The 12,705-nt window shown below is 40.8% G+C and overlaps 1 long non-coding RNA gene across 1 annotated transcript in view; it reads right to left on the minus strand.

The window, feature by feature from the left end:
* LOC121922045 overlaps positions 1-8,247 on the minus strand; it is a 31,541-nt gene extending 23,294 nt beyond the window's left edge. Inside the window, exon 1 of the long non-coding RNA XR_006102088.1 lies at positions 8,118-8,247. This is a non-coding gene — a long non-coding RNA (uncharacterized LOC121922045). The remainder of the gene's footprint in view (positions 1-8,117) is intronic.
* Positions 8,248-12,705: the final 4,458 nt, after the last annotated feature.

Raw genomic sequence — 12,705 nt, forward strand, 5'->3', positions numbered from 1 at the left:
AATAGCCCTAGAGAAGAAGACTCTCTAATGTCTCATGTGCACGGAAGAAATAATGCAGTTTGACGCTGTTTTAACTCTCAAGGTTCAATGCTATGAAATTCTGGGATTTGTAGTTTTGAGAGCTATTTAGCCTTCTCTATCAAACAACAAATCCCAAGATTCCATAGTATTGAGCCATGGCAGTTAAAGGGGTGCCAAACCAGATTAATTCTGGCCCGTTCCGCACTGGCAGAAAGTACGTGCCACGCACGTACTAGGGTTAGAAAGGGGCGTCCTTTCCGGATGCCCCTAACCCTAGTACACACTCGGCGCGTACAAAATGGCGGCACCCATTCTACACGGGCACAACCATCTTGATGTCGCAGACGCCTAGTGTCCGTGCATTGCGTGGTGGAAATGACGCCACCAGTGCGCTATTGGCGCTTTGGGGCACCATTTCCGTGGTGCAAAAAGAAGCCGCTTTTAGTGGCTTCTTTTTGCTCCGCGAGGGAGCCCCGCGGTATGGAAGCTGCGGCTCCCTCGCGGAGCAAGCGGAGGCGCCAGCAGACCGCCCTTTTCAGACGGTCTGTAAAGGGCCTCTGTTATGCAAATGCAGCCTAATTTATGCAAGTGCAAACTATGAAACAGTCTGTCGGACGAGGCCCATCTTAGTACAAGCCTGGACAGCTTTAGTCAAGACAGATCTCTTCCAACAGGCCTTTCTGGAATAGTTCAGCCACCCATTGAGTAGACTATTGTGTAGCCTATTGATTTTCTTGCACCCCATCCTCTGGTTTATTTGTTTTAATTAATCTTTTTAGTATGTATTTTTAATATAACTGTGATTTAATTGTTATTTTAAGAGGGGAGGGTAGAACTTGGGACTATTGTATATTGTTATTTTACTGTTTTTACTGTTTTACTGTAAGATGCTTCGATCCTAATCGGAGTAGACGGGATATAAATAAATGATTATTATGATTATTATGATGATGATTATTAAAAGCAACTACCATTGCCTTATTAAGACATAATTTGAAGCAGTTAGTGTTGTATATCTCTTTAAGAGGCAAGCTGAGAAGACCTCAGCGATAGCAGTTCTTGAGGGTAGAACAGAAAGGAATAAATGCAATTTTGTAGTAGCAACAGTAGAGTCCCTTACTACTTCAGAGGCCACATATTGCTCCATGTCTAGGAATATTGAATAACTGACTGTAGTGAAAACCTGTTAGTGCAGTCCTCTTTCCCATATCCAAACTTTTCCGCAGTATACCCATGGGACTGCAGCCAGGCCCAGTGGCCTTTCCTCCCAAGTGCCCTGTTCTATCAAGTCCCTCCCACAGTTATCTGTATGTCCGGTGTGGACACTGGCAAGGCGGCCTTCATATTTACAGCCATACAAGTGGAGGTTTCCATGATAGCAGGGATTATGTGCTACCTTATTTCCTACTAGGGCTTCCAGAGTCTCTTAGAATCAAGTCTCATCTCTGGGCCAGGAAATGAGGTCAGTGGCATCACTAGGGCTGGTGCATCATCTGGTGCAGTAATTCATGGTGTCACCCTCACATTGACCGCCTGCTGTATCACACCATACAGAATCCTCAGTTGTTGTTGTTTTCTACTAATGTTACTTATAAAATGTAATTTTCATATATCACTGAATATAATGGCAATAGGTGTGACATAAACAATTAGAAAAATTCAAATTTTAAAATTGTATTACAAATTATAAAGTTAAATTACAATATCATGTTGTTGCTGTGTGCCTTCAAGTCATTTCCAACTTAGGGCAACCCTAAGGTGAATCTATTGTGGGATTTTATTGGCAAGATTTATTCAGAGGTTTGTCATTGCCATTCCCTGAGGCTGCGAAAGTATGACTCCTGCAAGGCCAACCAGTTGCTTTTATGGCCAAGCTGGGAATAGAACCCTGTAGTTCAGCTCTCAAACCACTATGCACAGTCTAAATGTATTCTCTGTGTACATAGTTTCATATGGTTAAAATAAAAATTTGGTAAGATATGATGCCTTAAAGGAATTTAAAAAGATATACACACACACACACACACACACACACACACACACACACCTTGGGACCTCCTTTTACCTCCCCCTGAGCCTCGCCCCACTCACACTATCTGTTCAGTATTTTAAAGGACTCAGGTGAATGCCACAGCCTGCAAAAGGCAGATACTTGGTGGGCAGTAATGTCACCTAATGTCATCTGGTGTGGTCTGAATCCCCCACACATCCCTATTGATGTCCTATTGATGAGGAGTACAACTATACCATATCTATAATATATTAAGCTGGATAAAGCTTGAAAAAGTTTCATTTCTTGCCAGTTTCTGGGGAATTCCCCCGAATCCCAGGAATTTAATTAATTTCTTTCTGGGGATTTTGACTGAATAATAATAATAATAAATATTGGGGAATTCCGGAGAGTTTGGATTTTGGTAAGACATTCCAGGGAATATCTTTGAGGCTTGTTGGTAACATTGGCCCAGTACATACGGGCCTTTTAGGCACCCTCATCATGTACTAGGGGTTGGCTGAGGGCAGAGCACTCACATGCCCCACAAACCTTGCACATGATGAGGGTGTAACAAGGGCACTGCCATTGTTATGTAACTGCTGCACGGCATCCGTGCAGTGCCACATGGCACTTATGTAACGAGTGCAACAGTGGTGCACTCATTACACCGCTGCTGCAGTCGGGTTCTTTTTCTGCCAGTGGGAAGCCTCGCGATTTGGTGGCTGAGGCTTCTCTCCGGTGGAAAAACAGGCGCCGGCCGGCCACTCTTTTTGAGCGGTCTGTACCGCACCGTTTCTTGCAGTAGACGTCCCATAATTACATCCCATGTCTAAACCAAAACTAAGAACATTTTGTTTGTGTCTAAGATGGAGGTTCTGAGAAGTTTATTAATGATATCTCCATCAGTGACATCGACAGGGGCTGATCCCAAAGTCTCCGGACCTGGGATGTTCTTGACCTTGCAGTCCTAGTTCTTGCTTGTGCCCATGAAGGCCCACTTCCATGCAAAATTTATGCTGTACATGTGAATGTGAGGAGGAAAGGCTATGTGCTGTGTCATGGAGTTAAGATACTTGGCAAGGTCTTGTACTTGCTTTCATATCATATAGAGGCAATAATGTCAAACAGTATCTGAACTGAGTTAATGTCAACAAAGTCTCTATGCAGTCTCACCCCAAATTAAAAGATGTGTTCCACAAATCAAATATTAGTGTAAAACTGCATGATGTCTCTTTCTGTTTTGAGGTGATGCTGTGCTTCATAATTGTGGGTGCACAGCAAGAATCAGAATATTCACACCAACTATGAGCCATTATGGGCTAGAGTGAAACCTCCTTCGACCGTGGGTTTACCAGACCACTGTAGAGATTTTCACCTCCTTTTCCTCAAATTGAATTAACAATGTCAGTGTGAGGTGGGAGTGGCAGATGGCAACATAAAACTCAGGCTTCACAGGCATCCATTGTTTCTAGGAAAACTTGGAATTGTTGTTTTCAATTCCACTTGGTTCAGCTGAGATATATAACTAAGGCCCATTATAAACGGGCACCCTAGGACGGACTGAGTCTGTGCTAGGGTTAGAAAGGGGCGTCTCTTCCAGACGCCCTAACCCTAGCACGGACTGAGTCCATAACAAATGGCAGCGGCCGTTCCACACGGCCGCCGCCATCTTGATGTAACAGACACTCTGCGTCCGCACGTCGTGCCCCAGAAATGACGCCATGAGTGTGCGAGTAGCACCTCACGGCGTCTCTTCTGAGGAGCAAGAAGGAGCGCGATTTTCGCGCTCCTTCTTGGTAGCGTCTGGGAACCGTGCCGTTTGGCTGCTGCAGTTCCCGGACGCTGCAACCGGCGGCAGTGCGAGACGGCCCCTTCTGGGCCGTCTGTAACGCGCCTAAGTTTTAGTCAGTATAGAGTGTAGTAGCAAATGAAAATGTTTTTTTAATCAGATAACAAGCTATATAATTTAATGTGTAACAGAAAGATGTATTCTTCAAGAAGTTTGTGAATTTCCCTTTTATTTGTAAACAACTAGTTGTTAGGAAAATTAACTATCAGAGTCTAGTCAACGTGCAAATAGAAAGCCACTTCATTGACCAATTTGTTAATGTTTCCATACTTTGCATGTACAGTGGCTCCCTGGTATCTGCTGGAGTTCCATGACCTCCCGTAGATGCCACAATCTGTGTATGCTCCAGTCCCATTATATACAATGGCAAAGTAAAATGATGCCCCTTATATAAAATGGCAATATCGAGGTTTGCTTTTGGGAATATATATATATATATGAGAGAGAGAGAGGGGGGGGGAATATTTTGATGCTATGGGTGGTTTAATCCATGGATAGAAAAATCTGTGGACATAGAGAGCTGACTGTATTTGCTGGATTAATTGTCTAACAATACTTTTAAACTAGAAACCTGTAACATTCCCTTTCCCTTCTAGACCAAATATTTATTTAAGTATTCCTCCTTAAATAAGTAAATTATTTATCATAAAGCTCTAGAATGACTTTGAAAGCATATGGGCTTTAAATGCATTTTAGGGAAGAATTAACCATCTAATTCATTCTGGGGATTCTAATTTGCAGTTTACCAAACCAGAAACATCTGTTCCAATAAATAAGAAGCTGCATAACTACAACAATGGATGAAGACAAGCAGAGAAGTCTTGACTAAATTATTAAGACCTCAGGGAGGTAATAATGGTTAGATTAAGCTTGTGTCTTCACAACTCCCCAAAAGTATGGGATTGGGAGGAAATGAAATCATATTCCCTAACCTCAAATACATCATAACGTTGACTCTGCATTAACAGGAACAAGAACTGTACCAAGTATCTCTCTGGTCCCTCTAGAACTGCTTACATCTCAGCAAAGCAAGCAACAAGATTTTTCCTCACAAAGCTCAGAAGGCTCACTGGATTTGTCTGCTAGCCTGCAAGCACCTACTAGACTAGTTGTCTATTGTTTAGACACAAAGCAGATCCAGCTTTGATTAGTATTTACATGGGTGACCAGCAGAGAATACCAAGGATTTTTAGCACTAGAAATAGTAAAGAATCCTCCCCAAAACTCTGGAGAGCTACTAGTAATTAGAACCGAAGGACATTATCACACAAGTCCTGTTCTCCTTACAGTCGCACTAGTTAAAGAAAATAGAAACACAGTAGTTTGAGAGCAGCCAGTCTCACGACTGGAGCTGTTTCTGCCACAATGCTGTTTTCTGCAATTCCTTTTAGCCTTGTCCTCCCTGCCCTATGCCCTATCCAGTGTGCATTTATTTTTATTTTATTTTTAATGCAATTCAGGAGTTGTGCTGATGTGACTTCAGTTTTAAAAAAGAAAAGAAATAGGGGGGGGGAGGCAATTAGACTTCTTGAGAATAGCAAGAGGGAGGGGGGACAAGGAAAGAAGAGGAAACACCAACATCACGTGACTGCCAGTATTGCAACTGATGTGGCACTGATGTTTCACACCTGGGTACTAATGGAACTGCATTATGATTGGGAGCTTATTGATGGGTTTCCTCTATCAATGGAAAGGGACACCCTAACCATGCTTGGTAGACACAACAGCTATGTGTTGGAGGTGATGCCAAAGGTGCTATTTTATAACTGTAATTGCATTTTAAAACCTGCATGTGATCATCTTCAAAGACCCACAACCCAATACAAAACATGAATAGGAAAAAAATGCAGGTGAGATTTCGATAACTGCAAGAAAACCAAAACCGGAAGATTTTTAAATCCCCAATAATAGCTCCACTTGTAGAGACTAAAAGAATGTCTGCTCTACTTTCTGTCTTCTTGACATTTGAAGATATCTTGTATTTCTCTCCTACATGCCTTCTTCTCCAAGCTAAACATATCTAGTTCTTTTTGCCATTCTTCACAAGATTTGGTTTCCAGCCAACCTGGCTGCCCTCCTCAGGAAATGTTCCCATCTGCCAATGTCCTTTTTAAAATGTAGTGTCCAGAAATTGACACAGTATTCCAGGTAATTTTCAACCGTGTGAAGTATGTATGAAAGTCACCAGTGTACTGCCATGTAGTGTATTTTACTGAAATAAGCTCAGGATAGCTAGTGCACTCACAGGTAAATGTCTCTTGAACAAATAATGACCTTTTGAATATCTCAGGAAGAATACAATTGCCAGTGTATCATTAACACAGCAATGCCTGGAAAAGGGAGCCATGTCATGGATATAAACCAGCACATGCCATCAATTTCCAAGCATAACAATTTTGGTTAGCTTCTCCTTCAGGCTTCAAGTTCACCCCAGATGCTGGATGAATCACTGAGTGTTCATTTCATTTCATTCTTGTTTATTCATGAGTTCTGCCCATGACATGCAAACCTCTGTAGTTGAATTTCATTTGCAGTATATTGTTTTCAGACAGTCTTCACACACCCTCTTGCAGATTTGTGACCCTTGTGCACCTAGGAACATTTCATGGATTCTGCAAATGGCAAAGATCATACAGCTGACAGTCAGCAGTGAAGGGTAAGGCAGAAATTTTGGAAACTATAGAAGTAATTTAAAATAAGCGAGCTGTGGACTGCAGCCCATGGCATTAAACTAGCTTTGTGTATCTCAAATGGCTAAAATTGAACTATATTGTTATCTCTCAAGGAATTTTCTTTGAACACAAGGAACTTTTGACAGTGTTAGGTTCCATAATTACTATGTGTTGACTATTATTTGCTGTTAGTGACATGTAGAGAGGAGAGAACAGATAACCAAATATAGTGCAGGAGCTGCTTACAAGCATCCTAAACAATGCCACATGGACATTGGCAATACAGTGGACCCTTGTTATACGCTGGGGTTTGGTTCCAAGATCCCCCGTGTATAACAAAATCCATGTATACTCAAGTCCCATTAAATATAATGATATAGCAAAATGGTGTCCCTTATAAAAAAATGGAAAATCAAGATTTGATATTTGAAATTTATACTTTTTTGAACATTTTCAAACTGTGTATGCTTGAATCCGTGTATAAAAAATCAGTGTATAAGAAGGGCCAACTGTAGTAGATTATAGCCTCCTGTTGGCTCAAATATACTCCAAATGAATTGAAATATACTTTGCTGGATCTCTGAAATGAAAACTATATGTTAAATATAAAGAAGTTTAATACCCCTTTCTTTTTATCTTCATTTATGCACGCATGCATAAACCCAGTTTGAATTGGGATCAATGTACAGGGAGGAGTTAAATTTTCCCTACCGGAGGATATTTGTTTAAAAAAAACAGTAAGGGAGATTTTTCAAAAAGAGATTGTCATTGGCACCTAGGCTCTTACACTGCTAAGACATTATAGAAGAATCACCACATCATCCTTCCTCTTCCTTCTCTAAGGGAAAGACTGAATACTCAGCATGACATACGTCCAAAATACACTGCAGAAATAATCCAAATAGAGACCATTTAAGTGCTCAGTACTAGGGAATCTTAGGAACTGTAGTTTATTGTGACATCAGAACTCTCTGACAGAGAAGGCTAAAAGTCACACAAAACTATAGTTCCCAGAATTTCCTACCATTCAGCCAGGGCAGTTAAAGGAATCTGAAACTGGATTATTTCTGCAGTGTGTTTTGGATCATAGTCTAGCGTCCGGATATAATCTTAAGTGTCTCTCATAAAGTCTAAGAAATGTCCATGATATTTTGTGTTGTGTGGGGTTGGAAAATGATTCATGGATACTTGGTCTTGCTCAGCTTTGTGTGGCTGTATCCATGATAGCAGTAATTGCTCCACTTCCTGATATTGGTTGCCATTTTTAAAAAGATTGTTGTGTTTTGTTTTAGCCACACTATAGTAGAACAGAAAACTGAAAGGTTGCCTTATTCTGAACTGCCTTCATGATGAAGCAGTGCAGACAAAGAGAGATGGCCAGGGATGGAAGAAATATTCATAAAATTGCCAAAAGGCCCCACATATTTTCAACTGTTGAGATTACCTGTTAATAACTGTGGATAGACTAGAATCTGGGACACATTCTGCACAAAATTTGCATGTAGTTGTTTTGTGTAGAATACAGCATTTCTAACGCTGGCAGACATTGAAGCTTATCACATGTCTTAATAATCTGTTTTACCTCTGTCTGTCTTAAGTCTTAATTTTGGTGGCATCCTGATCTTATTGAAAGGTTTTTGCTGCCGAATCTGCCACTCAAATACATCCTGGGTGCATCTCTGCTTCCAAGAGTGCTCCAGCGGCCATTTTCTTAAGCTGGAAAAGTCCTGGATCTAAAAAGAGCCACAAGGAGTGCTCCTGGAAGTGGGGATGCACCCAGGATTTATTCAGGTGGCAAATTCAGCAGCAAAAACCTTCCAATAAGATCAGGATGCAGCCCAAATTAAGACTTAATCCGGAGAGAGATAAAACAAATTATTAAACCATGCAATAAACTCAATTGAAACAGCCATTGCAACAAATTATAGCGAATGTGTTTTTCCTGCATCCATTCACATCTGATGGAGAGCAATACAAGGACCTCATTAGATTTTCATAACATTATCACAGAACCAAATCGCATTGTCAAGATCAATGTTGAGCTAAAACAAAAGCATTTTAGCAGTACAGATCGAGGAGCTTATTGTGTTGCAGAAATAACCTGGTTTACCTCATCTGAATTCAAGCCTAAATCGCGAAGCAGCTGGGTACTACCACAAGGATTTTGCCACCAAAACTGCTGGGCAAGTACAGCCTGGCTGCAGCCCAGGTCCCAGGAGAGCTACAGCAGCCTTATTTTGAAGCTGGGAGCTTTCTGACTTGGAAAAATGGCCACCAGAGCTCACCTGGGACCCCAGGCTGTAGCTAGGCTGTACTCGCTCAGCTGCTTCAGCGGCAAAATCTTTGCAGTAGGGCCCGGCTACCTCCCGATTTAGGCTTGAATTCAGATGAGGTACACCGGGTTTAAGCAGAATGATAAGCTCCTATGTCTGCCTTTATCTGAAATACTTGGGACTAGAAATGTTTTAGATTTGGATTTGTAATATTTACATATACATAATGAGATAACTTGGAATGTAGACCCAAGTCTAAACATGAAATTTATTTATGTTTCATATAGATCTTATACACATAGTCTGAAGGTAAATTTATACAATATTTTAAATAATGTTGTGCATGAAACAAAGTTTATGTACACTGAACCATCAGGAAACAAATCTCAATCACCCATGTGGACAATTTTGGATTTTGGAATATTTTAGATTTTGGAATTCCAGATAAGGGAGACTCAACCTGTATACACTAACTGAAAAATCCTGGGAGTTGTCGAAGAACATCTGGAGGGCTGCATTTTCATGTCCACACCTGGTTTATATGGACTTGTGATGACATTCATAGGTGATCACTGACTGACTGGGATCATGCCAAAAGTAAAATGCCTTTGAAATGGTTCTATTGAAGTGTCAACAAGAGACTGTGAATCAACATAAAAAACCAGGATTCAGGGAATGGCCTTGAAGCTGAAGGCTAGATTTTTTACTTCATAAGTATTCAGGTCTGAACATTCAGCACTGTACCTTATTACTGATGTGAACAAGTCATATATTTTGGGAAGACAATCCAACTCATGTAACCTTTGTGTCTTGTTTACGCCAAGTTTACTATCAGCTATTGTGACAACTATGAAGCATTCAAGTCATCAGATCAGCACATCCTTTATAAATAGCACTATCTAATTTGAAGATGAGTAGAGGCGCCTCTAATCTGCAAAGAATGAGCATGATCTATTAATAAAGTTGTGAAAGGAACTGCTAAGTGCAAATGCAGCCTTGGTGAAACTCTTGAGTTGTCATCAATAGTTGAGTAGGAAAGCTGCATTTAGAAGTTATAAACATACTGGTCCTTATACAAGCATATTCCATCTAATGAAGGAATGCTACACCTGAAATGCCACTACTCTCACATAGAAATTCAGAAGAAAGGAACAACATTCTTCCTTCTAGCATTTAAAATGCTCAGCGGGCCTGTAAAGATATTAAGGGCTGGCTAACCCCCTATATCCTCTTGAAGAGAAAAGAAAAACAGGAGGGGCTGATGGAGGTGAACTTTACCTTTGGGGAAAAAGGGAGGCTTTCCTCATTTGCTCTATCAGCAGCTATTCTCATTTAGAATCATAGAATCCTAGAGTTGGAAGAGACCCCAAGGGCCATCCAGTCCAACCTTCTGCCATGCAGGAACCCACAATCAAAGCACCCCCGACAGATGACTATCCAGCCTCTGTTTAAAGACCTCCAAAGAAGGAGACTCAACCACTCTCTGAGGCAGCATATTCCCCAGTCAAACAGTTCCTAACATCGAGGTGGAATCTTTTTTTTCCGTTGGTCGAATTCTCTGGAGCAGCAGAAAACAAGCTTGACCCAGCCTTTCTTTCTATAAATATTTAAACTTAAACAGGGCTATCTTATCACTTCTAAACCATTTCTTCCCCAGGCTAAACATACCCAGTTCCCTTTCCTCATAGGCCATGGTTTCCAGACCATTCACCATTTTGGTAGCCCTCCTCTAGACACGCTCCAGCTTCTCAGCATCCTTTTTGAACTGTGGTGCCCAGAACTGGACACAGTATACCAAGTGAGGTCTGAACAAAGCAGAATAGAGAGGTACTGTCTTCCCTTTTCTTACACAGGAGATCCATTCCAGATCCCCCGCATAAGGGGAATTCCGTGTATGCTCAAGCACCATTTAAATGAATGGGGCTCGTGCACGCAGCGACGCAGCGGTGTGTGTGCACCATGGTCTCACACACCATTGCCCCTTATGGCGTGCATCACCCCTTTTCCCAGTGCAGCTTTCAGCGTATGCTGAAAGTTGCATAAGGCGTGCCCGTGTATGACACGAGTGCACTGTACTATTACTTCCCTTAATTTTGGCACTATACTTCTGTTGATGCAGCCTTTTTAGCTGCTCCATTATACTGCTGATTCATTTTCAACTTGTGGCCTGCTAGGATTCCTAGATCCCTTTCACATGTAGTCTTGTTAAGTCAGGTGTCCCCCATTCTGTATCTATGTATTTCATTTTCTCTGCCTAAATGCAGTACCTTACATTTCTCCATGTTGAAATTCATTTTGTTAGTTTCAGCCCAGCTTTCTAATCCATTAAGGTAATTTTGAATTTTGATCTTCTCCTCTGGGGTATTTGCTACTCCTCCTAATTTGGTTTCATTTAATTAATCAAAAATAGTCTCTACCAGACCAAAAGAGGAGACATAGTATCCTAGACTCAAAGATGGTTTTCTTCTCTCCCTTTTTAAAAGTGGTAATATGGTGTTGCTATAGAGTAGCAGAAATGTCACTTCCATTTCCTTGTTACAGGAGTGTAAGTTAGGGAGGCTTGAGGAAATCAGTCCTTGTGAATTCCTGTATAAACTGACTAGATCTGTATCTTCTGGACAATCCCTTAGCATAGCATAAGATGATACCCATGCCGATAGGTTTGACCACTAAGAAAAATTTCCTCTTCCACAGAATTTGAAATGGGGGGCAGGGGGGCATGTAGACTTGGCTGTAGGAGCAGCAGAAGTATATGTACTCTTGTGGAAAAGTTACTTTTGGAGCCACAAGTATAATGCTATGTACTATAAAACTAAAATTTCTTATCAGGTAAGGGAAATCTTTTTAATCTGTTTTAAGGCAGGAATGGCCCAGATTTGGTGTGGAACTGGACTCATGAAAACTATTTCCAGTCAAATTGGGGCTCTGGTTCTGTGTCATGAAGAATGGGTGCCATTAGGGCGGGGGGAAACCAGTTCATTTGGGCCATGTAGGCATCCCCTGAATTAGACTTACTTGGTCTTGTTTGACTTCCCCCTCCTGCTGCTCCTCCTGTTTTCTTTTCTTTTTACACAGTTACAGTCATATTAGCCCTCTTCTCAAGTCAGACTTGACAACACACCGCTATTAAACCTTGGTTCTGATATGTCTCAGAGCAATAAGGGAAATTCCTTACAAAGTTGTTTGTTCTAGCTGTTTCCTAACAGCTTTTTTTCCTCACACTTAAACCTTCTAACATGCTATCAGCCTACTACAAAAAGTTGTAATGGATTATCATTGCATGCCATTGCAAGGCTAATGATCAACAAGGAATAATTTGGCAAGTTGTCAGGGCAACAGCTGTTACAATGATTCCCACTAAAGGAAATTTAATAAACCATGGACTCTGTTGGCTTCGAGCTGGTTTTCTGCCAGGAGATGTAGGGTCAAATTAATGTAGAGTCCTTGCTTTTCCCACCAGTATATATCTTATGTGTCATAATTAAGCAAATGTTTACAGTTCATTAGGAAGATGTTTATTATTATTATTATTATTATTATTAGTAGTAGTAGTAGTATCATTATTTCTTTCTTGTATCTCCCTGTGGATCAAGGTGGCAAACAACAGATTAAAGCACAGCAACAAATCAACACATAATACAGATTAAAAAAAAGAAAAAGAATACCAATTAAAATACATAATTAAAAGAAGATAACATCAGTTTAAAACATATACATATTAAAAACAATCAATTCATAATTTAAAAACCATCTGGATAGGCCTGTTGGAAGAGATTAGTCTTTATTGCTCTTTTAAACTCAGAAAGCATATCCAGGTATCAAATCTCTTCTGGCAGGTCATTCCAGAATTTGGGGGCAGCTTATGAAAAAGTCCTCTGATCCTCAGTTGCCACCCTG

The sequence above is a fragment of the Sceloporus undulatus genome, chromosome 1, assembly GCF_019175285.1.
Source record: "Sceloporus undulatus isolate JIND9_A2432 ecotype Alabama chromosome 1, SceUnd_v1.1, whole genome shotgun sequence".
NCBI lineage: Eukaryota > Metazoa > Chordata > Lepidosauria > Squamata > Phrynosomatidae > Sceloporus > Sceloporus undulatus.